Here is a 26,553-nt window from a genome sequence, read left to right on the forward strand (position 1 = left end):
ACATCCATTGGAATAACATCATAGAGAACTTCGTCATGGTAACTCCCAATTTTGAACTTCACTAAGCATTGTTCACTTACTAGGACTTTATGATCATCTTTCACCCAAGCAATCCGATAGGGCTGGGGATGTCTCTCCCTCTTGAACTTCAGCTTAGAGACCATCTGCTCTGACACCAAGTTATCTGTGCTACCACCATCAATGATCACGTCACAAGATTTATCCTCACACTTGCATCTAGTACGAAAAAAATCCTCCTTTGTCCTGGTTCTATCTCACCACTTAATAGGACCCTTTCATTTATCAAGGTCTCTCCTCTTTCTGCATCTTTTGAATGTGATGATTGTGCATCCTCATCCACATGAGCAACCCTAGCTTGACTCTCAACCCTCCTATCTGTCCTTCCTTATCGTTGAGGGTATTCAAAGGCACGATTACCTTCTTAATTGAAATGAAAATAGGTACCATAGAAGCCTCCTCTTCCTTTTCCATGTCCTCTACCTCTTCCTCTCTGATTTCCAAAGTCTTGATCACGGGAGTGGTTGAAACCCTCATTCCTCTGGTTCTTGCTAGTACCCACATGTTCATTTTTCTTTTGGGTTTCATTTCGGCCTCCAGATGACCTACTGCTTCCCCTTCCTCCTTGACCATGCCCTCTTTGCCTCCCTTCAATCCTTTTATTCAGCTTCTCTTTGACTCGTAGGGAAAACTGGTATGCCTCTTCAACGCTAGTCATTCTTACCAGACTTAATTCCTCCTGGATGCTAGGTTGCAACCCACTGATATAACGAGCAACCTTCTCCTTATTTTCTTTTGCATGCCCTGCTCTAATCAAAAGTCACTAAAACTCCTCTGTATATTCTTGAACTGATCTTCCTGCTTGCTTTAACCCATGCATCTTCTTAAACAAATCAAGCTCATAGTCCACAGGAATGAACTGCTTCTTCAATTTGTCCACCATGCGATCCCACCTTGTGATCTTCTCCTTTCCTCTTCTATTTCTTTCCAATTGGACCTCTTGCCACCAGATTTTGGCATGGCCTTTGCAAATTTAACCCTATCTAGGTCGCTGATATCCTCATACTCAAAGTATTCTTCCAGTTCATTGATCCAATCGATCAACTCATCTGGTTTCAAATTTCTTGAAAATACACCCACTTCAATTGTAGGTCTTTTCCCAAACTTAGTAATGGTCCTAAAAAGCCTTTCCTCTACCTGGTTCAGAACTTCCCCATCAAATTCCCCTTCTAGTCCCATTTCTTCTTCTTCATTGTCATCCTCACTATCGTCACCTATGGCAAAATTTGCTCCTCTACGGAGCTCCTCTTGCAATGCCTGTACCTACCTTTGGAGGGCTATAACCTCCTCAGGAGTAATAGCTTTGGCCCTTTCGCCACACTCTCTTCATTGAGGCATCTTCTGACTCAAACCCACAACCACACAGTCATGGTGCAAACTGCCTCACATTCGGCGCTCTGTCTACACACTTAGAAAAACCAGCTCTGATACCACTTGATGGGGACACGACCCAAGCACAGAATGGACAGAACAGGAAAAAGGGAAATTGTATTAACTGTGAAAATAAGCTAGTACATTTAGTACAGAGAAAATAGACTTCAAAACATGCCCTAAGGGCTTACAATAGCATAAAGCTTGAGATAATTTCTCCTTTTAGTACCTCCTCTCAAACTCCACTCTGAACTACCTTTTACAATGCCAAAAATGTCCTTAAATAGACCCTGGAGGGTTAAGGACTAGGAATACATTCTAGAAACTGCTAGTAGGCATCCACCGACCAAATAGAAGGCTCCAGAAGCTGCGTTAGAAGTTGACGCAAATCTAGAAGAATTTAGAAACGATAACCGAACTTCTGGGAGGCATAACTTTTGAACCGTAGCTCCGATTGATGAACCATTTACATTTTTGGAAAGCTCTCGAAGTGCTCTATAGCCCTATGGACAAGCTTTGCTCTTCCCCAATTTTTTGGCCCTTCTCGAGGTCATTTAATGCCCCTAACCTAGCTTTGAAGCATTCTTAGGAGGTCTCCAAAACTGAAAAACTGTGATAACTTTCAAACTGTGGGGCCTTTTGACCTGATTCTATTTTTGGAATGCTCTAAATTACAATTACATTCATCTAGCCAATTTACACCTCCTAGTTCACCAAAATGATGGCTCAATTACATACTCCTATTTTTTGGCATTTACACGTATCCCAAGGTGTTCAAATACTCTATCCTAGAACACTGATAGTGGAACTATGAGAGTTGGAACCTTTATTTGACTCAAATGGGTATCCAGAAATGAAAACACATGAAACAGAAACTAAGTCTAAGTACATTTTTTTGGGTGACATAGGATTGCCCTTATACCTCTGGATGCTCCTGCATCAATTGTTTAGCATGTAGATTATTAGTGGTGGATAATTTATAGTTCATAATTTGAATTGCAATAATACACATGTAAGTCAATCAGTTAATGTTTCAATATGCGAGGGTAAGTAGGACCTTACATGACTAGAAAAATAAATAAATAAGTTGTGTTTTTGTCCTGTAAATTTTAAGCATGTCATGCATATCATTCATAGCTTTACTATTGAATCTCTATCAATATTCAATGTTGGAAGTTTGAGAGTAGTTCTTCATACTAACTCTTGAATGCTTCCTCCCTCATTAGTTAACATTTGTAGCTTGCATCCATTTACAAACAAAAGTTATTTGGGGATTTGTTTTCTCATGTTTGGTGAGAGCATATCCACATATAAAAAATAGAGCGAATCAAACACTCCTTTATAAATGCACTTATTTTAGTGTAATCAGATGTTATGTCGATATTTTCACTTTTTGTTTATGCTTTGATATTTATTATGTGCTACCCTGCTAATGTTTACATATTTAAGCTTGACAACACATATTAAAACTTTTCCCATTTTATGTTTTTATAGTTTTTCTTCAAATTTGTTTATTTATTTAAAATGTAATTGATTTCTTATTAGGAAATGTGAATAATCAACCACCAAATCACCAACCTGATCAACAAAATCGAAATGAAAACCCTCCACAAGAAGAGCAAGAAACCTTGCAAGAAAAATGGTTGTTAGGTGTGATAAGCTGTAGAGTGTAGAAGAATTTGAAGAGGGAGAGTGGCAAGGATTGAAAAGTCTGATAATTGAAGTTTGTGACAATGGATATTCATGAGTAATATGAAAACATACCATTTTTGTCAATACTATTTTTTGATTAATGTTAGGTATATTTTATCATTTCTCATTTCAAGTAGTTGGCTGATAGTTGTACCTAACCTTACATCTAATATATGCTCTCAATTTTCTCTCATGTATATAGGTATAGATTTTGTAGATTATTTATCATCACACGATAAGTATAGATTTTGTAGATTATTTATCATCGCACTATAATGAAATATTTATATCTCTTGTAGAAGTGTTTGCAATGGCGAATCTGACTTAGAAGATTGTGAGACCTAATACTACACCTAATGTAAATTTATTTTCAAGGATTTATTGTCAAAAAAATTTTACAAATAATGACAAATGATAAAAATAAAATATAATGATTAAAATTTTGGGTGATTATAGATTTGAACCTACACCTATTACCTCACCCAGTAAGCCTAATACTTTTACTAATCACTCACTAATCATTATTAAAAGGCAATTCCTAACCCTCTTAGAACTAAGTGGTTGCTCACACAACCATACCAAAAATGGGGCACGTTCTCATTACCTCAAATGGAATTTGTTTCTCTTACACTTGTCTCCCCTTTCGTGTTCCAAATCTTGAGCCTCCACTTTCTTACACCCTTGTCCTCACTTGTCGTAGACAAGTCACCATCCCATGTTACTCACACATATGTGAACAATTTTCCTTTTACATGCTATTATCCTCACCCATGTAACTCCTATATGGATGACATAAAGGTGCCACCTCATCCAAGCCCCTCAACTTTCTCCAAAAACCTATAAATAGAGCCCTTGCCAAGAGGAAATCATCTCTCAAAGAATCACATTATTATTATCTTAGTCTTCTAGAGCAAGTTTAGTACTATCATAGAAATTCTTGTCTTCCATTTGGTAATAATGAATCATATCTAGTTCTTAATTGCATATCATTCATAGCTCTAATATCGATTCTATATCAATATTCAATGTTGGAAGTTTGAGACTAGTTCTTCATACTAGCTCTTGAATGCTTCCTCCATCCATTGGTTTACATTTGTAGCGTGCACCCATTATCAAACAAAAGTCATCTAGAGATTTGTTTTCTTGTGTTTAGAGAGCATGTCCATATCTATAAAATAGAACAAATAAAAGTAATTAAAGTTTACAATGTTAATGTTGTCTAGAAAAAGGAAAAAATTATATGGTTAGAAAGCTAAGAAGACATGTAAGATTATGGTGGTGATTTTAGAGATACCTAGTTCACCACTAGCGTACCTAATGAAGACAAAGATGAGAATTCATCTTAGAAGATGAAAAAATGTCTAAACGAAAAAAATGGAGGGAAAATAGTCTCCCAAGCCTTTGGGTTGTTTTCCTAGGCTACCACCAAGCCATAACCTGATCCGGTTATGAAAATAAAAAATGCATTCAAAACTTGATCAGGTTTTGTATTACTACTACACAAGGGTAGATTGAGGCAGGGAGTAAGGGAGAGAGATCGGGTTATGTATTATACAGCACAAGTGCCTATCATATCCCCTAATCCTTGTGTCCATCCCATCCTCTCTCTCTCTCTCTCTCACACACACACATTAATTTTTTCTCTTTATCCTATCCCCTAATCGCTCTCTCTCTCTCACTCATTATCTCTCTTTATCCTATCCCCCTCTCTATTTCTCCTACCCCCCTCTCTCTTTCTCCTATCCCCTTCTCCCTCTCACTCTTTATATCATATCCCCTAATCTCTCTCTCTCTCTCTCTCTCTCTCTCTCCCCCCCTCTCTCATTCTATCATATCCTATCCCCCCCTCTCTTTTTCCTATCCCCTTCTCTCTCTATCTCTCTCTCTCTCTCTCTCTATCTATCTCTCTCTATTATATCCCCTAATCTCTCTGTCCTATCCCATAATCTCTCTCTCACATATCCCCTCTCTCTTTTTCTCCTATCCCCTTCTCTCTCACTCATTCTCTCCATCTAGGCTGTAGGGCCCATTTGCTGTTGCACCAAAAGCCATGACTATTAGTGAACATGGAACACCACATAATTAACCACCTGTGGGCAGGGGAGCACGTCGCATCACCCAACAATCTCCCACCGGGGAGATTTGAACTCATGACCAAGCCAAAACCAGGCTTTGATACCAATTGTGGGGCCCATTTTTTGTTGCACCAAAAGCCATGACTATTAGTGAACATGGAACACCACATAATTAACCACCTGTGGGTAGGGGAGCGCGTCGCATCACCCAACATAGGCCTCTCTCTCTCTCTCTCTCTCTCTCTCTCTCTCTCACACACACACACACACACACACACACACACACACACACACACATTCTCTCTCTCTATCATATCCACCTCCTTCTTTCTATCATATCCTATCCCCCTCTCTCTTTCCCTTATCCCCTTCTCTCTCTCACTCTTTCTATCATATCCTCTAATCCTTCTCTCTCTCTCTCTCTCTCTCTCTCACACACACACACACACACCACCCCCCCCCCCCCCCCTCTCTCTCTCAATCTACCTTTGTGTAGTAGTAATACATAACCCAATCAAGTTATTGAAAACTGTAAACAAAACAACATGTCAATGGTTATTATGTTCTTTCAGTGTGGTCGACCAGATTCTACTATTATTTCACATGTATTTCTATACTAGGTATGCAACTTGTGTAAGGTTTTTTGTGGCTGGAAATGCTAAATTTATATTTTTCATGTGCCAACATCTTATTTTATGTTAGTATCTTGTGATTGAGCATAAAATAAACATACAAATTTGTTTTGTTTTGTATTTTATTGTGTTTTTTATTCATGTTATTGTTTGTAGGGTAACTTGCATCTATAATGATGCAAAAAAATAAGAGAGGAATGGTTAAAAAATGAGAGATAGAAAAGGTAAAAACAAGGGAGCATATGAGGAGATTACATGAAGGTACATCATCAAATGCCTCCAATGTCACAAACACACCTAATTTGACAAACCAAAATGTTCAACATACCCCAATTGAAATGATTATGATAATTACACTTAGGTCACCTGATACCCCTAATGCAAAATCTCAAGTTGAAATGATGAATGCACATAATGTAAGTAATGGAAAATATAGAGCATGCACGTACATCAATTTCTCCTAGAATAATTCATATAAAACCAAAGTTTCTAATTAACATTAATGAAAATATTTTGAAGCCAATGCCTAATAAAATGTCAGAAAGAAATTGTAGGAGAATTGTTCAAAAGATTTGGAATAACTATTTTGAAAATTTAAATCAAAGTGGAAGATGCCAACTTGTTGTTGAAATGGTTAAAAATCTGAAATTTAGAGAGATATTGAGAATTTTGGGGTTAAGAACATTTGAAAATAGTAGTGAAAGAAGCATTCTTAGAAATCTCCTTGATGCATACCAATCCATTGGGTCAAAAGCACATACTGAAGATGCTAATACAAGTTGACAAGTCCTCACATCAATCATAATGGGAAAGGAAATGTCAAAAATTCACATGGTAAGAAAAAAAAGTAAATCATTAAGGATAAGTAGAACAACATTAGGCAAAGCCTTAGTGAGGCCAGAGAAAATTGAGAATTCTAATGGGACTTCTTTTTGGTCATTCCATGTTAGACTCCCACGTAAGGATAAAGTTATTGTTGATGCACTAAGAACATTAATAGAAAAATTTTTGCGTGACAACATAAGGGCTTCACCAAACCAAAAAGATGTTGTCAAAAGATGAACTGGAAAAACAAACCGTGAGCCACATGCAAAACAATTTTTGGATATGACTCAAACACAATTTTATGAAATGTTTCTTCAAATATTTCCTCAAATTAAAATCAGCCAAAGGTTATTTGAGATGACAAAACCATGTTCTATGTTAAGATAAATCATACATGCACTTCATGTTGTTGTAGGGTTCATGTTGAGTTTTCTATGCATTATGATGTTTATCGTTATATATGTTGTACTTTGCATACTAACGAAATATTGCAGGAATGTGGTCTACAGTTACGTCCTAAGTCATCGAAAGAATTTATTGCAAGTGTACTATGTAAATGAGATGATGGGTGCATTTATAATAAGACCGTGTGTTTGAAAGGTTTTTGTCCTTAATGTGGTGGTTTGAAAAAGTTGCATAGATGCCTACATCTAGATAGCACACATGAAATTGGTAAGACCCTAGTTTCTCTTGGAAAGTACAAGTCAAATATATATGGTGTTAAAGATGCAAAATAATTAAAGAGGTGTGAATTAGTGAAAAGTGATGTATGTGTAGTTGATTTTATGACTACACAGGTCATACACATAGAGCTAGATGGTTAGATGAGCAATTCAAGTTGTGTAAGGACACTCTTCCCTTGGATATGATTGTGCCAATTGTTGACTTCACTAAAAACTATAAACTAAAACCTCAAAAAAAAGTGCAACCAATGTATTACAACTCTATAAAAGTGTCAATTCTTGTACACATAACATTTATTCATGCACATGATAGCATAGAGGATGACATAAAATTATTAAGAGAGTATCACTTCTATATCAACAATGATCAAACTCATTCATCAGAGTTTGTGATGAAAGGATATTTTATATTTTTCTATGAAAATCTAAGGGAAAGAGATGAAAGATACAATCAACACATAATATGGTCAGACAATTGCACCATAGAATTCAAGAATGCAAGGATGTTATATTGGATGAGTAGGTTGCATGTGACAAGTGGAGTGCAACATTTTTGGAATTTCATTGAGATGAGACATTGAAAGGGAGAGCATGATGGTGTTGTATCATGTGTGAAAAGAACCCTTAGTAGAGAGGAATTAAAGTACGAAGGTGGCACAATATTAGAAAATATTGAAACAATTTTCCAATGGTGCAATTCTATAGTGGGACCAGGTAATACAAGTCTACATTAATATGGTTTCTAGATATTTTTGGTTATTACATGAACCTAATATTGAAAATTTGCAAGATTTTTGTACACTTACAATATCAAGTGGGATGCATTCATTCCGAAGTTCAGATGCAACATCACTAGCTATTCATACTAGAAATCTTGCATGCTTTTGCTCTTCTTGTATGCATCATTTATGGGATGAATGTGAATCAAAAGAGTGGGTTGACCAATGGTCTTGTAGACATTTGCATCCAATTGATTCATATCAACTTCATACATCACTACAACTCAACCAAATTGAAGCATCAATAGATTTTGAGCATGTATCTGACTTGATTGAACCAAGTACTAAGTTATCAATTTAATACTTGGTTAAAATAGATTACTTTCAATTTTGGCATTAACTTATCCTTCTATATAATGTAGGTCATGTATATGCATTTATTTCATTTGAAAATAATGATGAAGGAACATATTACTTTCTATGTTAGCGTATTGAGCCCAAAAAGAAATTGATAGCTAAAGTCATTGATGGTGAGGATATTGAATACCCAATAGGATCTGTTGTTGTGATAGGCACATGGATTAGAAGGTAGTATATTTTTGTCCCCTTCCATGAAAATCTCTTTAAGCCCATTTTTCATGTATAATGTATCAATTTTGACTTTAAATTATCTTTACAATTAAATGTAGGTACCCTATCAAGAATTCTACCACATGGTTATTTGAAGATTTTGAGACACACAAACATATTCTTCATTACTCTAACCTTATTGTTGCAACAAATATTCAATTGATACCATATCATGGTAGGCCTCTTAAAAAGATGTTGTGGAAAGTATGTGGATTTGATGACGAGGCAATACTCGACACAATAAGGGTTAGAGCTGATCCGGAAGGTTCCCTTGATTGATTATGTGCTATATAGCCAAGTCATTCTACATATGGTAGAATAATTTTGAAAATGTAGTATATATATTATGCGAAATGTTGCAACTTCACAGTGATGATCATATGTAGATGCCAAATTTTGTATATAAAAAGGAGAATACATGTAACATGTGCATATTTATATCCCATATTTTGTATAAAAATCCAATAAGAGATGTCACATGTTCATATTTAGATGCCAAATTTTGTATATAAAACTGATAAGAGATGTAAATATTGTACATTATTGTGATAAATTTGTTATTATTTTTTCTCTTGAACTTTTTTTGTGGGTTTGATGATATCCTTTTAAAAATGTTCCATTACCTTCAACTTATATGGATTTAGATGGATGTCCTCTTGCATTTTACTCCCAAATTTCCCAAAACATCAGGATAATAAATTATATATTTGGATACCCATTTGGCTTCTCTAAAACATATGCAAAGCTTGGATAGTGTTGTTTTGGACTATGTCCTTGCTGTCACACTATGACACACCTTTTTAGGCTTAAAAGAGTCCTCTAATTGGCACAAGGCATGATGATGACATTATCATGAGGTCAATAGGGTCTAGGGAGAGTCAAGGTGAGTATTCTACCATAGGTAAGGTTTGTGATCAAGTTTGAGAAGATAGGAAGGTCATTTGACCAAATTGGTGAAAAGTTGCAAAAAAATGTAAAAGTCGCATTGTGCAACTTTGCGGCTTTCAAAAGTTGCTTGAGAAAATTTTGGCAAGAAAGTTGCAAAGCATTGAAGAGGAGTCCTAAAGTGTGAATAAACACCCAACCACCCTATATAAATCATGAGAAGACCTATGAGAAGGGTTGGAAGTCCTACAGATTGTGTGTTTTTGCAATCAATTTCTTGAAGCATTTTGTGAGCAACTTCTTTGTTTTGAATGATAGTAGGTGGTTACGAGTTAAAGATCCACACTATCACTTGTGACCATTTGGTTCTCATGTTTTCTTGAATCTGTGTGTTGGGTCATACCAATCCAAGAACAAGCCCAGAACTATTTGCTAAAGCAACCAGTTGGTGCAGGAGCACAAGGTGGACAAGGGCTCTAATTAGTGGAATCATCAATTTTGTTGGGCAATAAATTCTAAGGGAAAAAAAACTTGGGTAGGTTGAGCCTAGAGACCCTTTTGTTAATGTTTGATAGGCTAGTGAACTCATTTGGAGACCAAAAGATCACCTAGTGTTTGGTTGTCTAGGTTGTTCTAAGTTGGTCAAACATAGTCAACATTTGGTCAAAGGTAGACTCAAGATTGGATTTGATCATTTTCAATAATCTTTAGTCTTTAGACAATATTTGGGATCATTCATATGTAGTTGGAGTCAAATTTCATAATAGTGTAAAAAGTTGTTAAAAAGGTGCAAAGTGTAAATTTTGCAAAAGTGCAATTTTTGCAATTTCTTGCAAAAGTTGGTTGGGAAATGAAAAAATGACCTAGAGGAGTGTATATGTGTTGGAGATCAATGAATTGTTGGGTTGGAATCAAGAAGACAATTTTTGGAGCAATTTTTTATTCCTTCTAGAGTGTTGATCTGTACTTTTACAAGAAATTTTTTGGTTTTGCATGATGAGCTGATTGAATCTAATCCTTGGATTGCTTTCACATGTTCAAGGAATTGATTTGAATTAGTAAAATATATTAAATTAATTTTCCTTCATTTTGTGCTTTCCTAGCAACTAGGGTTTTGAAGCTTCTAATTGCATTCCTAGCAATCCATAACTGCTTCGTTAGCTCCGGTTGGTTGGGTTTAGGCTAGGACCAACCTCATTTCAGCCACAATGTCCCTTCAATAGTATTGACCATAATTAAGAGAAGCATCCCTAATGGTCTCTAAGCACCATCGAGCTGCAATCTTTGATCGAGCATTTCTTTGAGCTCGTGCGAGGTATTGATGAACTATCAGGTGCTACAGGATCATGTTGTCGAGGCCTACAACAACCTATCTAATTTTTTGGAGATTTGACCTTGTTTGGATTTGGCATCCATATCTCGCCTATTACCAAAATTTGCAACGTTGCTTAGTTCAAATGAGCAAGGTTAAAATGTGCTTTGCTAAGGTTTGTACAACTTCCATTTGACCCCTCATTGGTTTGCCTCCTGACATACCACATTTACTGCGGGAATAGTTTTCATTGATAATGGCCTCAGCCTTCTCTGGCTCAGCAATTGATGCTAGAGTTGGACTTGCTTTTGTTGGAGAGAATGAAATTGCTAAACAAGTTACTGTGCAAATTTGTCTCCAAGGTGTTTCACAAGGTAATTCCCCTCTTGATATTGTTTTAAATGTCAAGGAATTTGATAGTGCATGCACTTGGTTAGAACAACAAATCCTTATTGGGTATTTTGTGGGTTGCACTCCTTTTGAAAGCATACTACGGGAATCGATTTGCAAGGTTTGGACACTTCAGGGTGTTCACCTTGAAGGCATTCAAAGCCTTACCAAAAGCTTTTTCCTTTTTTGCTTTGGCAACTCAAGCCAAGCTGAACATGTGTTTGTTCGAGGTCCCTGGACTGTTAGGCCCTCCCTCTTGGTTGTTCAATGTTGGTTGCATGATTTTACTATTTCTGATGATAGCAAGCTTAAGGTCCATGTTTGGGTTGAGTTCCCTAGATTGCTTATCCCTTGCTAGTCATTCTTGACAGCTATTGCACAAACCATCGGTAAGGTTGTTTGTCTTGAACTAGACAAGTTCTTTAGAAAGTTTTGATGATTCATGGGTTTTAGATTTTAGTGCTTCATTTCATGCTACACCTCTTAGAGGTTATTTTATTGATTATTTCCAAGGGATTTTTGAGCTAATTTATTTGGGGGATAATTAATCCTATTAGATCGTTAGAAAGGGAAAAGTTAAGATTAAGTTGCAGAATGGGAATCATTGGCTACTGCATGAGGTAAGACATGTTCCAAGGCTGAGTAGGAATTTAATTTCAGTAGGGCAACTCAATGATGATGGTTGTGTAGTTACTTTTAATGATAAAAATTGGAAGGTTTCAAAAGGTTCCCTTGTAGTAGAAAAAGGTGTGAAAGTAGGCACCTTATATCTTTGTACAAGTCATAATGTTCCTTCTACTTTAATTATTTCAGAGAAAAATGAACAGTTGTTGCAGTTGAGTAGGGAGAACAAACAATTGTTGTAGATTCTGATACAATGCTATGGCATCATAGACTTGGGCACATGAGTGAGAAAGGTATGAAAGTACTTCATTCAAAGAAAGTTTTACTAGGTTTCAAATATGTTAATATGAATTTTTGTGAAAGTTGTGTGTATGGAAAAAAAGAGAGAGTGAGTTTCGTGAAGACTAGGAAGGAAAATAAACGTGAGAAATTAGAGCTTATGCATATAGATGTATGGGGACTAGCTCAGGTATCTTCCCTTGGTGTCTCTCATTATTATGTTATATTTATTGATAATGCAACTAAAAAAGTATGGGTTTATTTCCTTAGACAAAAATCTGATCTATTTCAAACTTTTAAGAAATGAAAATGCTTGGTTGAAAATGAGATCGGTAAGAAATTAAAATGTCTCAGATCTGATAATGGTGGTGAGTATTGTAGTCATGAATATGAAGATTATTGCTCCACTAATGGTATTCATAGATAGAATAATGTTCCAAGGACTCCATAGGAAAATGGAGTGGTTGAACGCTTGAACAAGACTATAATGGAGCTAGCGTACAAAGAGCATGAGGTTGCATGCAGGGTTGCCCTTAAACATCTGGGTGGAGGCTATCAATACTATTGTATATTTGATTAATAGAGTTCCCTCTACTCCTTTGGGTTGTGGTATTCCATAGGAAGCATGGACTGGTAAGAAGGCGAGTTATTCTTTTCTTAGAACCTTCGGTTGTGAAGCATTTGCTCATATAGATTCTGAAAATAGAACCAAGATGGAAGATAAGTCAAAGAAATGTGTATTTGTTGGATATGGCATTGATGAATTTGGTTATAGGCTTTGAAATTTTAAAAATCGTAAAATTGTAAGAAGCAGGGATGTCATATTCAATGAGAAAGTGTTGTACAAAGATCTGTTGCAACAACATGACAAAAAAGAAGATGATTATGTAGTGTTGGATGATACTCCAAAAAATGATGTTCCAGCAATTCCTCATGATGTGCAACAACCACAACAAAAAATACCAAACACCGTAGTGAATGTTAGATGGTCAACAAGGCTAAGTAGACCTCCAAAAATATTTTCTCCCTCTTTGTACTCTATTTTACTAATCGATGCTGGTGAACCTAAATGTTATGATGAAGTTGTGTAGGTGGATACTAAGATTTAGTGGGAGTTTGCAATGAAAGACGAAATGGACTCTTTGCTAAAAAATAAGACATGGGATCTATGCAAGTTGCCTGCAAGTAAAAAGGCTTTATAGAATAAGTGGGTTTATAGGTTGAAAGAAGAAGATGGAGGTAAGAAAATATTTAAAGCTTGGTTAGTGGTAAAAGGATTTGCACAGAAAAAATGCATTGATTTTGATGAGATATTCACTCCCATTATTAAAATGACTTCTATCCGTATTATTTTAAGTATTGTGGCTACTGAAGATTTGCATTTGGAGTAGCTTGATGTTAACACAACCTTCCTTCATGGTGATTTAGATGAAGAGATATATATGGCTCTACTATTGATTTATAGGGATATGTCTCCTTAGATTTGGTAGCATATATTGATACCAGGTGGAGTACTATAGGTTATGTATTTTCTATTGATGGGGTAGCCATGAGTTGGGTTTGTTGATTGCAGAAGGTTAATGCTTTATCCACTACAGAGGCAGACTATGTTGCTACTACAGAGGCAGCCAAGGAGATGATATGGCTTCAATTCTTCTTGGAAGAATTGGGACACCCTCAGAGGGATAATTATTTGTTTATAGATAGTCAGAGTGTCATTCATCTTGCAAAGAATTTAGCTCTCCATTAAACTAAATAAATTTCTTGTGTGTGGGTGTGTCAATTGAATTGTGTATCTACATTTTCTATGTTTCTTGCCTGTATTTGAGATTCTACAGCCTGACAAATCGTTGAAAGAAAGATCCAATTTTCTTGGAGATTTTTTCTAAAAAATTGGAGAGTGAATTTGATTTCCTAAGAATTGGGAATGTGGCCAAATCCAATCTAACTAATGCAAATTCACAGGTACAATCTTGTTCTCTTTCAAAAATATTGATTAAAGACTTTTCAAAGAGGGATGAATGGTAATACTAAGATTGTTCATGCCCAAGGTAAGGTAGGTCTTCAAACTATGGGAAATTTGTTCATATCAATAGCCAAGAAAAACATATTAAAGTAGAACTGAATATGAAGCTAAATATTAAGCTAATTGCAGCAAGAAACAACATCACTAAATTTAACTCACTGAATTCCTAGAATAGATGAACCAATCTCCTCTATTAGAAACTTACAAATCACTGGCTCTGAGCTAAAGAAAGGAAAAATCTCTATCAAACCAAAATCTAAAGTTATTGAAAAATAAATTGTGAAAATGAAAGTGATAGGAGAAATGTAGGAAAACTCTTCCAACCTTCAAATGCCAAAGATGCACTCACAAAAGACAAAGTTGATGTAACGCCCCTCTAGAGAACCCAAAAGAAATAACCTAAAGTTTTCACTAAGTTTGTCAAACATTTTTTTTTGAAAGATAATAAACAACAACAGATTTAAAATAGCGAAAGCAATAACACACACATATACATAAGCAACACATAAACAAATTACATCTCTTAAGGGTCCCATGATATTAAATGACATTTAAATTTAATTAATACAAAAAACAATATATAAAAAATCCACATCAAAGAATAACTACAAGTACAAATCCATTAAAATAATATACAATTATCTCGAATGCCACTTGGCAATAATCAAAATGCACAATCATCCACTCTACAAATCACAAGGTATCAAAGGCTGAAAGAATATAAATCATAAAATAGATTACAACATCTTGTAAGATCTATGAAATCAAATACAATATAATAGAGTAAAACAATCCACCATAGTACATAAGAACAAAATGAAAGATAATACAAAATATGGAACTCCAGCCGTGGCATCGAATTGTCGAATCTCAATGTTAAAAGTAAAAAGCACTACCACTCGACCTTGTGAAACCTAAATGGTCCACTCCCACCGCATTGAGGAGATAGTCTCAAGTCCCAAACAAGATATCGAACTCAAAAGTCAAATCCAACATCTAGGTCAACGAAAACCTAAAAGGAATCTAACTCAAAGGTACTAAGACACAAATGACATCTAAACCTAGAGGCAATAATGACACATAGGAAATCTATTGTGTAAGTGGACAAGTGTCATTGCATGAGCCAACCCTAAGGTTACCCTGGTAGTCCCATTGGACTCTGGCTCCCTAGTGACTCTATGCGACAAAGCACTACCACCCAACCTCATGAAACCTAAATGGTCCACTCCCACCACGCTGAGGAGGTTGTCTCAAGTCCCAAACAAGATATCAAACTCAAAAGTCAAATCCAACATCTAGGTCAAAGAAAACCTGAAAGGAATCTAACTCAAAGGTACCGAGACACAAATGACATCTAAACCTAGAGGCAATAATGGCACATAGGAATATTGTAATGTAAGTGGACAAGTGTCATTTCATGAGCCAACTCTGAGGTTACCCTAGTAGTCCCACTGGACTCCGGCCCCATAGTGACTCTATGCAACAGTAGTATCCTTTCGTATAGACAAGGCATACTAACGAAGGAAGGTTGCAACTAGACATCCTCTCTACTCCCATCCTAGCCTATACTAGCACTTGAAACATGGGCGAGGAAAATAATGAACTCTTATTAATTCATTTTACTCTCATTTAATGAAATGTTATATCACTTATTAACATAACCTACGATGGGTTACCTAGGTAGCCTCTTTAGGGCTCTGGCCTCCATTGCTAGCCACTTCCCAACATGACATACATGTATAACCTACCCTAAGCTTAGTAAAAGAAGGTCTCATATGACCATAAATCACACATTAGTTCTTAAACAAGCAACTAGAAAGTATTGAAATATTAGTAATCAAAAATCACATATTTCACCAATACAATCACCTGATAGGATTGATCCAAAATCAAGTACACATATACAGAACCATGACATCACATGACATCACCAAAAATAATAACTCCCAGCCTCTGGTAGACATCCTGAAACTAGTCAAAACTCTAAGTCAACCCCAAACCTAACACATAAGAAAACATACAACTAGCACTGTAGTTTCATAGTTTCTGTTTGGTTTTGAAAACATATAGTTTTAGTTTTAACAATATGGTTCAAGTTTACATTTTGCTAAATATTTTTGTCATAAAAAGGTTTACAATTTCCCATATGAATGAATCTATTTTCTTTTAATTTCGATTGCACAATTACCACTAACTTCTAAAAATAACAATGCCTGTATTACATATTATAAAATACTTTAAATAATAATTATTAAATTATTAACATTAATAATTATCAATTTATTAATAAAACAATACAATTATTAATAAACATAATCAATAATTAATAATATAATAAAAAATAATTTAAATTTATTAAATAACATTTAATATTTATTTAATTAATTAGTAATAATAATAATAACAATATTATTTAACATTAATTAACATTAATCTAAATCTAATTTTAAATATTTAATAAATTATAAAAAAATTAATAATTTTAAATTATTAAGAAAAAACTGTTAAAAAAATCATATTAAGACATGCGAGTTTAGAGGCCCACTGACCTACCTTTAAAAGGTCACCACAATAGCCTACTGCGATCACAATAGAGTACTATTGCGTCAACAACAGGTCTGCTACATGCCAAAATCGTAGATGCCCCCCCCCCCCCCCCCCCCCCCCCATTACGATTTCAATTTGACAATTTTTGATAACAAATTATGTGATAAAAATTACCACAGTAAATAATTTACTATCATAATTGTTATTAACATATATTTTCTAATTTTTAATATAAAATTATGAATTAGATCTGATAGGGAAAACCCAAATAACCAATCAATTTTTTTGCATTTTATAAATCAATTTCTTTTCCAAACCCTACCCGATTAAAATACCATTCTATTAAATTAACAGAATGAGGGTTTCTAAAATCTCAATTCTCATATATAGAAAATCTCAGAACAAAGAACAATTAAAATTTACACCAGGGCTTCAATTTAATTAATTTCTTCACAGACGTATTCTAGAACAAAGAATAGTAAATTTCAACACAAGGGTTTCAACCAAATTTAAAAATTTGAAAATAAATTTATCTAGACAGGAAGAAGACAAGAATTCAAAGAACGAAAAACTACTGTGGAAATAAACCACAAGATTCTACTTGAATTTGATGCTAATACAACAACGCACAGAGCACACATGTATTCCCTTTTCTTCTAAAACCCTTCTTCTCAGAAATTGCTCCTCCAAATCTCGGTAATCGAGAAATGAATTCTAAATCTCTAATAAAGAGTTTTTTCCCCAATTCAGGGCTTCGATTGTGCAATCATGCGAAAACCCTTTATCCTTTATTATTTTATTAAATTTCAATTTTCATGTGCAACTTTTTGCAATTTATTTAAAATATCTTTATTAAATCTATTTCTTTCTTTCTTTAATTAATTCTCAAAACATTTTTTTAGATAAAATATTTATTAATTTAACTAATAATTATATTTAGAGTTTATTTTAAAAATAAAACTCCTAAATATTTCATTATTAAATTAAATAAATATGATTATGGAAAAATTAGAATTTTAACTATATCTTTAAATTTAATTCTTTTATTTAATAAATTTTTCAATTAATTAAATATAATTAAATATTGAATTTTCTTAATAAAATTTCCATTAAATTAAATCATTAAATACTCTTTTAATTTGACTTAATTATAATAAAAAATCATCACAGATCCACAAGATGAACTACGAAAACCTATAATAAAGTACAGATAACTAGATCAAACTCAATGGTTATAATCATAAATTTATGTCACTTGACAAATTCGAAAGGGTAGACAACTCATATACTTGTCCTACTTTCTAGGACAATTGGCTTAAGTTTAGGATTTGGACTAAAGAATTATCTCCCCTCTTTTACCATTGAGATACTATGATAGGGTACGCACATCCTAGGAATTCAGGGAAGTCGATACCTTGTACCTGCAATCTGCATAAAATCCATGCATGTACATACACACATATTCTAAACTAAACAGGCAATGACGAGAAGTGGTGCATCGGGTAGATCCTGACTAGCAGGTGACTACAACTTCCTCCCTTAACCATATCAGAAACATCATACATAAAGTAAAACATACAGGTACACCATACACATACAAGTATTGGGTAAGTATCCATAGAAAACACATATAAATAATCCATCTAACTATCATCATGAAATAATTGGAATCAATATATACAATCATCATCATCGAAGAATAATCATGCATACATGAAATATCTAGTACCAAAGTAACTTATCATATAATCAACTGAGTATGAAAAAATATCCAACAATCTGGAAAGCATATGTCGTTGATCATCAAACATAAACATAAAGCTGGCCTAAGAGAGTTCAACAATAAAAATTGAAAAGTACACTAGGGGTAGGCACTACAGTTGAGGTGCATTTTGTTTCTGGAAACCATAAAAGGCTATGAATATAAGTAGTGTGGAAAATATTCCATCTCTTCTCGGTAGCCACAAACTTGGCTTTTTTTTCTTACTTTACTTTTTACAACTGTTAAAAACAATTGAGTGCATCTTATCAACATAAGGAATTTATTCAAACTACATATATAATGGCACCATTCAAATGAAAGGGTCATTGATGGTTTCATTCAACTCAATTTTTCAATTCAATTGACCAATCAACTCATAGAATTAAAAATATTAAAAAACAACTAAAATGTTTATATCTTTTTCTAATTTTTCATTATTTTATAAATCACATTTTTCATTCATTCTATTGGACCATACTATTTTTGGTAATTCATTTTTATTCAATAAAAATAAAAACATTTTCTAACAAATCTATCATGCATTAATTACAACTTTATCCTTTCCACATTTGTTACAAGTTGATTAGATTTTTCAAAACAATTATCATTTTATCTTCCACCTCACACCACTTTAGACAAAAATGAATGTCTAATCAATATTAATTATCACAATCTATTTTTCTTAACAAGTTAAAATATAGAGTCAAATGTTTTATATTTCTTATTTTAAATATATTTATTAGTTTTACATTGATGTTTATGGGTGAGGACTTCACTCATCCTTTGGGAAGGGAAGAGAAGTTAAGGGTGAAGGGCTTTTTTGGGCTTGACAATGGAGTTGAGAACCTTGGAGTATGGGCTCACACTAAATGTTCAACAACAAAACTTGAAATAAAACAAAAGCATATTTTATATTTGATTGTAAAATCTACCTCTGAAGATGGAAAGCACTCATATATTTTCATTCTTACCCAGTACTTTCCATACAACTGCCAAATTGTTGGTAACATTGATTGTAGTCTCATTGTCTACAATGCAGACAACCTTCACTTTTTCATTAGTGGGTGATGCCCACGATGAAAAGGGCTATCTAGTTTTGAAAGTCTACATAATGCAAATGAGTTTATGACTACATTTTACCTATGAAAAAAAGTTGTATTCCTATCATCCTCCATTAACCATTCGATCCTAGATCTTTGTTTCTAGTATGTTTCCTCATTGGTAGTAACCTCCTTCCATTGATTCCTCCATACTTCTTCCTCCTTGATAGTGTTAGCAAACAAATCCCCCTTAGCCATAGCCTTCCAAAGTTCCTCTAGTTTTGACTCAATCACTTCCTACTTCTTAAAAAATCCCCAAATGTGGACTTCCCCCAATGGGTGGAATCTCTCCTAGCATTATCTAGTTTAGTAGCAAGTGAAAACATGGTAGTGCCATCAATTTTGACTTTCCACCATTCCTCCACACAAATTTTAATTTCATATCTAAATGGCTTTGGGGCACTACAAACTCCATCCAACCAATTAAACAATTGCAACGCTTGGTCTAAGACCATTTTTGTAAAGGGAAGTTAAATTGGAGGAGATCAATTGGAGCTGAGTGAAAGAAAATTCTAGTGGATGTCGAGCAAGACAGTTGATGCTGAGCACCAGTAAAATCTAGTTGATGCCGAGTGATTTTATAGTTGATGATGAGTGACACAGTATGTGCCGAGCATTAGAAGGTTGATAATGTTGAGTTGTTGCATTATGATAAAGATCAAAGATTTGCCAAACTTAAGCCAACAAGTTTTTATTCTTGGAACTTGTGAACCAGGAGGAGGATAAGATTGATGAGCTGGTGGCACAGAATTTGATGTAAACTATTTTTAGGAAAATTCAAATGGATTCTAAGAGAATTTTCTAGAAAATACATTCCATTCTTAGGATGATTTTTTCTATTTTATCCAAATGAAAACCTATAAAATATTTCAATGCTATATTTATCCAGAAACTATGCATGATTTCAATGTAGTATATGGTGACAACTTCACCATGTATGATTCAACTGCATATTTTTTAAATTGATATGTTGGGATACTTGGTTCAACTATGCACGATTTCATAATATGGTGGGGATTTTTTTGACTATGCTTGACTTCACAATATGGTGGGAATGTTTTGTTATTGAGGGTAAACAACATATTGATTTCATATAATAATATTTTAATGTAGATGTTGCAAATTCCATAAGGTGAAATTGTTGAACGATAAACAAAAATGCTTAAGTACAAAAGAGCACTGGATAGATGTTAAAATTTATGATGGGAAAACCATGGTAGAAATAACTCTATTGTATAAATCTAAACTCATAAAACTAGATATATGTTAAAATTCAAGATGGGAAAACCATGGTAGAAATGTATAAATCCAAGCTCATAAATAATGAAATGTTTATAGTGAAATAAATACCAAATCCCAACCTACTTACTCACATGAGTCCCTTGTCATGATTTCTAGAACCAACACACTAATTACATTTAACTCTGGACAAGTAGTGAAGTGTTTACAATGAAATAAATACTAAATCCTTCCTTATATATATATATATATATATATATTAAAAATTACAATAAGATGATATATTGTGTGTCTTTTAGAAGAGTAGGTTTTCAATTTTGTATAAGAATCAAAAGTTAAAAGGGTAGATAGATATAGGGAGAGATAATGGGAGAGAGGTCAAAGGGAGTGAATTAGATGATTAATATTAAGAGAGAAGAAAGATGGAGAGGTGAAAATGTTGATAGTGATACAAAATGGGTAGGGGAAAATAGCTAAAGAGAGTGTGTGTGAGGGAGATAAATATGAAGGAAAATGCAGAGAAGAAGGAAGTGAGAGGGAGAGAAATAGGAAGAGGGAAGAGAAGAGTGGGGAGATGAAGATAAATCATAATAAAGATATCTAACGTGATAGATAGTAGATAGATACATACATAAAAGAGATTAAATAGATAGAACAAAATAGAATATAGATAGTAATGGGTGAATGATAAAGAGTGAGGGAGAAAGAAGTGTATGCGTGAATAAGAAATATATAAAGGAAAGAATAGGGAGCTAGATAGGGAGAGTGCCAATTAGAGATAGAGAGACACAAGGATATAAAAATAGAGAAAGAGATTTATATTAAGATGAAGAGGATGAGACAGAGAAGATTTTAAAATACTAGTTTTAAATAGCTAATTTTTCCATTTCATTTGAGAAATAAAAATTAGAGGGGTAGATAATTATTGAGAGAGAGAGAGAGAGAGAGAGAGAGAGAGAGAGATGAATAATATAAACAAAAAGAGGGGTAGAGAGCTGAAAAGAATGATATAGATAAAATTAGACAAGGAAACATAAAGAGAGATAGTATGTAGATAGATTGAATATCAAAGTGGATGATAGTTGTCAAGGGAGGGAAAAAGAGGATGGGATTGGGAGGCAAAGAAGTAAGAAGTGGAGAGGACGGAGAGAGAGATAATTATAAAGATATATAAGGTAATATGTGGGTATTGGATTTGATAGATTGATGTACATTGTACATATATAATAGATTAAAGAGAAATAAAGGAAATAGGATATAGAAACAATGAAGCAAATGGTAATGAAAGAGGTAAGATAAGATAGATATAAGGAGGGAGAAATGATTTTTGATGTGTATGAGCAAGAATGATATAAAGATATAGATAGCGAGGTTGATAGGAAGAGTGTGAATTACAAAAATACATATAGATATAGAAATAGAGAGAGAGATAAAAATTCAAAAATATACAACAACATATTCATTTGATTCTAGGTCATTATTTGTCATTATTGCTCCTATACTCTGTTCATTTGTCTAGCACTTGGGAGTGCATTCCAATTTTTTAAACATCCAATTAATCATGGACTATATAGCCATTATTTGAAAGGACCATGTCGAGGTTGTTCTACTCTAACAAGGTACATCCTGCACCTATGGGCTGCTATAACTATCGAAGAAGACACACGAAACCATAACCAATTAAAACTATCCATAAGATTTTGAAGGATAAATTTGTGAAGTTGACATGAGGTTATTGGAAAAATTGAGAGGCAAGGACCTACTTCTATATATCTACATTTATAGTAAAATCATTAGTTAGGCTGCATAGCCGACCTACTTTTACCTTTGACAGACACTCCACATTGTAAATTAATCCATATATAGTTATATTAAAAAGAGGAATCTTTTGTAGATTATTTTGTGCATATACCAAATATTGTTTTAGAACTATAATCCTTTTATCTCTAATAAAAACTATGTTAACACACATACTGACATCAAATACATTGTGGAAAGATGACGACAAGATAAGGTGAGTTTGAGTTGCAAGACTTAGGTAACAATTTAACTTTGATTACATTTCATAAGGATGTAGAGTTGGTATCCAAAAAATTGTACTAGTTCAAAACCCATAAATCAAAGTGCTATAGGAGCCCTAGTTCGAGTTGATTAAGTTGATTGATTAAACCACCTCTCTTTTTCCAAACAAAAAAAACTATGGTCAACAATAATATATGGTACATAATAGTTAAAGAATGTGTGCATACCAAAACAATCAAATCTAAAAAATCTAAATGAAATATATGGATAAATATCAAATTTGAAAACATTTAATATGGATAAATAATAATAAAGGTGCATTTCCTAAAAATAATATAGATACATTTCTCTTTTTGTTCTCAAATTATGCTTTCATCTTGATGATGGATCACAAACTGAGATTCGAAATGTTGATGCTAAAAAACTTCACAAATCAAATTCAGAAGTGCTTGCAAATAATAATTAAGAGTTTGATTCACATGATTCAAAAAATATGTAAAAGAAATCAAATAAATTTAAAAGTGTAATGTGCAACACAATTGATTAAAATTTATAAAAGGTTTGAAGTTATTAATGAAATATTAATCATTAGAAGGTTGAAAATTAAACTTATTTTTTTTATCAAATACACAACATATCCAACCAAGTGTATGTTGTATGCCTCCATATTTTGAATGGTATTTGTTAGGGCAATTGCAAAAAATCTCAATCATCCTTCTACTAAGCTTTAAACATGACAAAATGCCCCTATCCTTTTAACCTTTGATCGATTGGATATGATAGGGATGTTGGCAAAGGGTGCATAGTCTAGCTATAAACTTGTATTCATTACACAAACCTAAAACCTGCAATCAGTACCGTATCTATGGGGATGGTTCACAAGATTTGAGACAATGGCATAAATGCCTACATAAATGAGTTTAATGCTTGTAAGGCAATCCTCGATCTCCGTGATGGTTTTATTGAGCTTTTTGTTGTAAGAAACTACAACTTTGTTGCAGGACTCAATACATCCCTTCATTTTGTTTTTCTTCATTATGGTTTTCTGAACAGGCAAGCATCCTATCAGAGGTAATCCAAACACAACAATTTTTCAGGCTCCAATCTTGTAAATCCTATGCTTACAATAATTCCAATCACATTTATAAATATACTTCATAAAATGAAATCCAAGATATTAAATATACAATAAAATCTTGTATGAATTGAAGTTGTTATAAATGTGATCTTATATTTGGTACCTCCAGGAAACTGTTGTAGCCATGGATAACTAAGTTTGCATACTGCTCAATTTTAAACTTTTTGCTCCTAAAGGGCATGTAATAATAATTCTGCACAAAGTCATTGGTTCTTGCCACCACTACATATAGAGCTCGTCTCATTATTTTGGATGTGCGTTTGGACCCTATTCCATCCTCCATACACACTTTGTAGTTCTTTAGTAATTCCATTTGCTTCCACATTGGTATCACATCTTGTAAAAAAGCCTTAGTCACCTTATCTCGCTAGATGATCTATAGTACAAAGTCTTAACAACAATATGATTGCTCTTGGATTTGAATTTGAAAAAATAAAATAAAATTCATTTGTTCATATATATTTTAACATGACTTCTAGCTATGCAAAGTGTGACAAAGTGAGGAAATAAAAATGATTTTATTTTATGAAGGTAGAAACTTAAAATGAAATTCAAGAATAATATCACATTATGATATGGTGCTTTATTTATATTCTTCATGGGTTCATGAGTGCACTTCTAGTTGAAGTGAACACCATCCATTGTTTGGATGCCAAGGGCACTATTTATTCTTATGAATGTGTCAAATCTTGGAAACCATAAAGTGTTTACATCTAGAATTCTTACTCTAATCTATTGATTTCTTTATGAATAATGGTTCATTGGAACCCATTCTTCATGGGTGCATTTCTAGCTCAAGTGAACATGATCCAAATACAATGGATGTTAAGAGCACAATTTGTTGTCATGAATGGATGAAATAGAAGCAGTGTCATAATTTAACCTCAACCTTCATGTTATATATTATTATAACATGGTCTCTAGTCATGCAAAGGCTAATAAAGTGGGGAAGTAAAAATGATTTATACTTTATGAACTTAGAAATGTAAAATGAACTCAAAGAATAACATCACAATATGACATTGCTATCAAGATTCAACTGTGCAATTTATTGATACAAAAAACTATAGGATAGTGTTTAGTGAGCAATTGTTGGCAAGATCATATTTCTCATTTGTGCACTTTAGATTCAGATGAGCATCATCTAAATGGCTGAAATGTTAGAGTACTATTCATTCTCATAAGAAATAAATTCTTGTAAATCATTATTGAACCTATTGACCTATGTTTTATAAATAATGATTCTCTCACAAACACACAAAATAAATAAACAAATGCTAAATTCACTTTAATAAAAATAAAAAATATATAGATATTACTGAACCATTCCTCATTAGCATCATTTTCATCGAACCCTAACATCAATATCATAATGTAACATATCAACATCACATCAAAATCTTATAAAAAACCCTAGTGACGCATAACGGCCATTGTAGTCAGATTGTCATATCCACTTCCAGCTGAACCGAAGCTCACTCCAGTGAGGAGGCCTCTAAAATTTAGCTGTGGATCTAAATATGGCGGCACCGTCTCTTTAATTCCAAGAGATTCAGCTGCACAAACACAAAAACTACATAGTAAAAACATGCAAGTTATCAGGAACACATCAGAACGTACACCAAATACACAATACTATAAACATACCAGCTTGCCATTAGAACAATGCCCAGTAGATCTATTGCCATTAAAATTCATACCATATGGTGGATGATCAGCCTTAATGTTTGTGGGAATGAAGTTATTATTTCCTGAATCAACGATTGAATCCCCAAAAGTGAACAAAGCTGGCAATTTGCGTTTAACATTCTTTACTCCACTACTTTTCCCTGGATAAACAAGAATGCAGAGGAGAAACAAAACATATTGAACAAAAATAGAATGGTGCATTTTTTCTACTTTCTGTGGCTAATCCTGGTCTCAAAACTTACCTACAAATTCAAATTGAAGAATTTAAAGAGTGTTATACTGTCTATAGATGGGATTGCCGAGAGTAATTATGAAATTTATGGCATCAAAATGGTATTTTTTAGTTCAATTTAAATTTAATCTAAAGTTCTAAATTAATTTTTAATTTAATTATTAAAAACAACAAATTACTATTTTGATGCCGGCATAGACATTAGCTGCAGGCTTAGTTTCACTTTTTGATTGCAATTAAAATGGCATTTATGTTTGTTGGTATACTTACCAATCGGTTTGTTTGTTTGTTGGTATACTTACCACTTGAAATGCGTGTTTCCCTTATTAAAAGCTTGTACAAGCGTTTCCTTCTAAATCTTTCTGCCGAGTTAGAAAATTGAAATCATGAATTTTTCTAATTTTTGGATTTTACGGCGTCTGACAAGCGTAGAAAACTGGCTTTTGGCGTGACCGGATTTTATTTCCTAATGTCCAACACCGCTAGAAACTCAAATTTTTTTTTTGACTAAAGTCTCATAGGGAGAAAGCCTAAAAGGCCACATAGTTGATATGTGTCGATATTATCAGAAAAATTAGTAAAGAATAGGTAATGCGAATATGG

The 26,553-nt window shown here is 33.7% G+C and overlaps 1 pseudogene; it reads right to left on the reverse strand.

The window, feature by feature from the left end:
• LOC149551086 (GDSL esterase/lipase At1g06990-like) overlaps positions 1-25,919 on the reverse strand; it is a 41,954-nt pseudogene extending 16,035 nt beyond the window's left edge.
• Positions 25,920-26,553: the final 634 nt, after the last annotated feature.

The sequence above is a fragment of the Cupressus sempervirens genome, chromosome 6, assembly GCF_028749045.1.
Source record: "Cupressus sempervirens isolate cs-2001-9-10 chromosome 6, ASM2874904v1, whole genome shotgun sequence".
Classification (NCBI taxonomy): domain Eukaryota; kingdom Viridiplantae; phylum Streptophyta; class Pinopsida; order Cupressales; family Cupressaceae; genus Cupressus; species Cupressus sempervirens.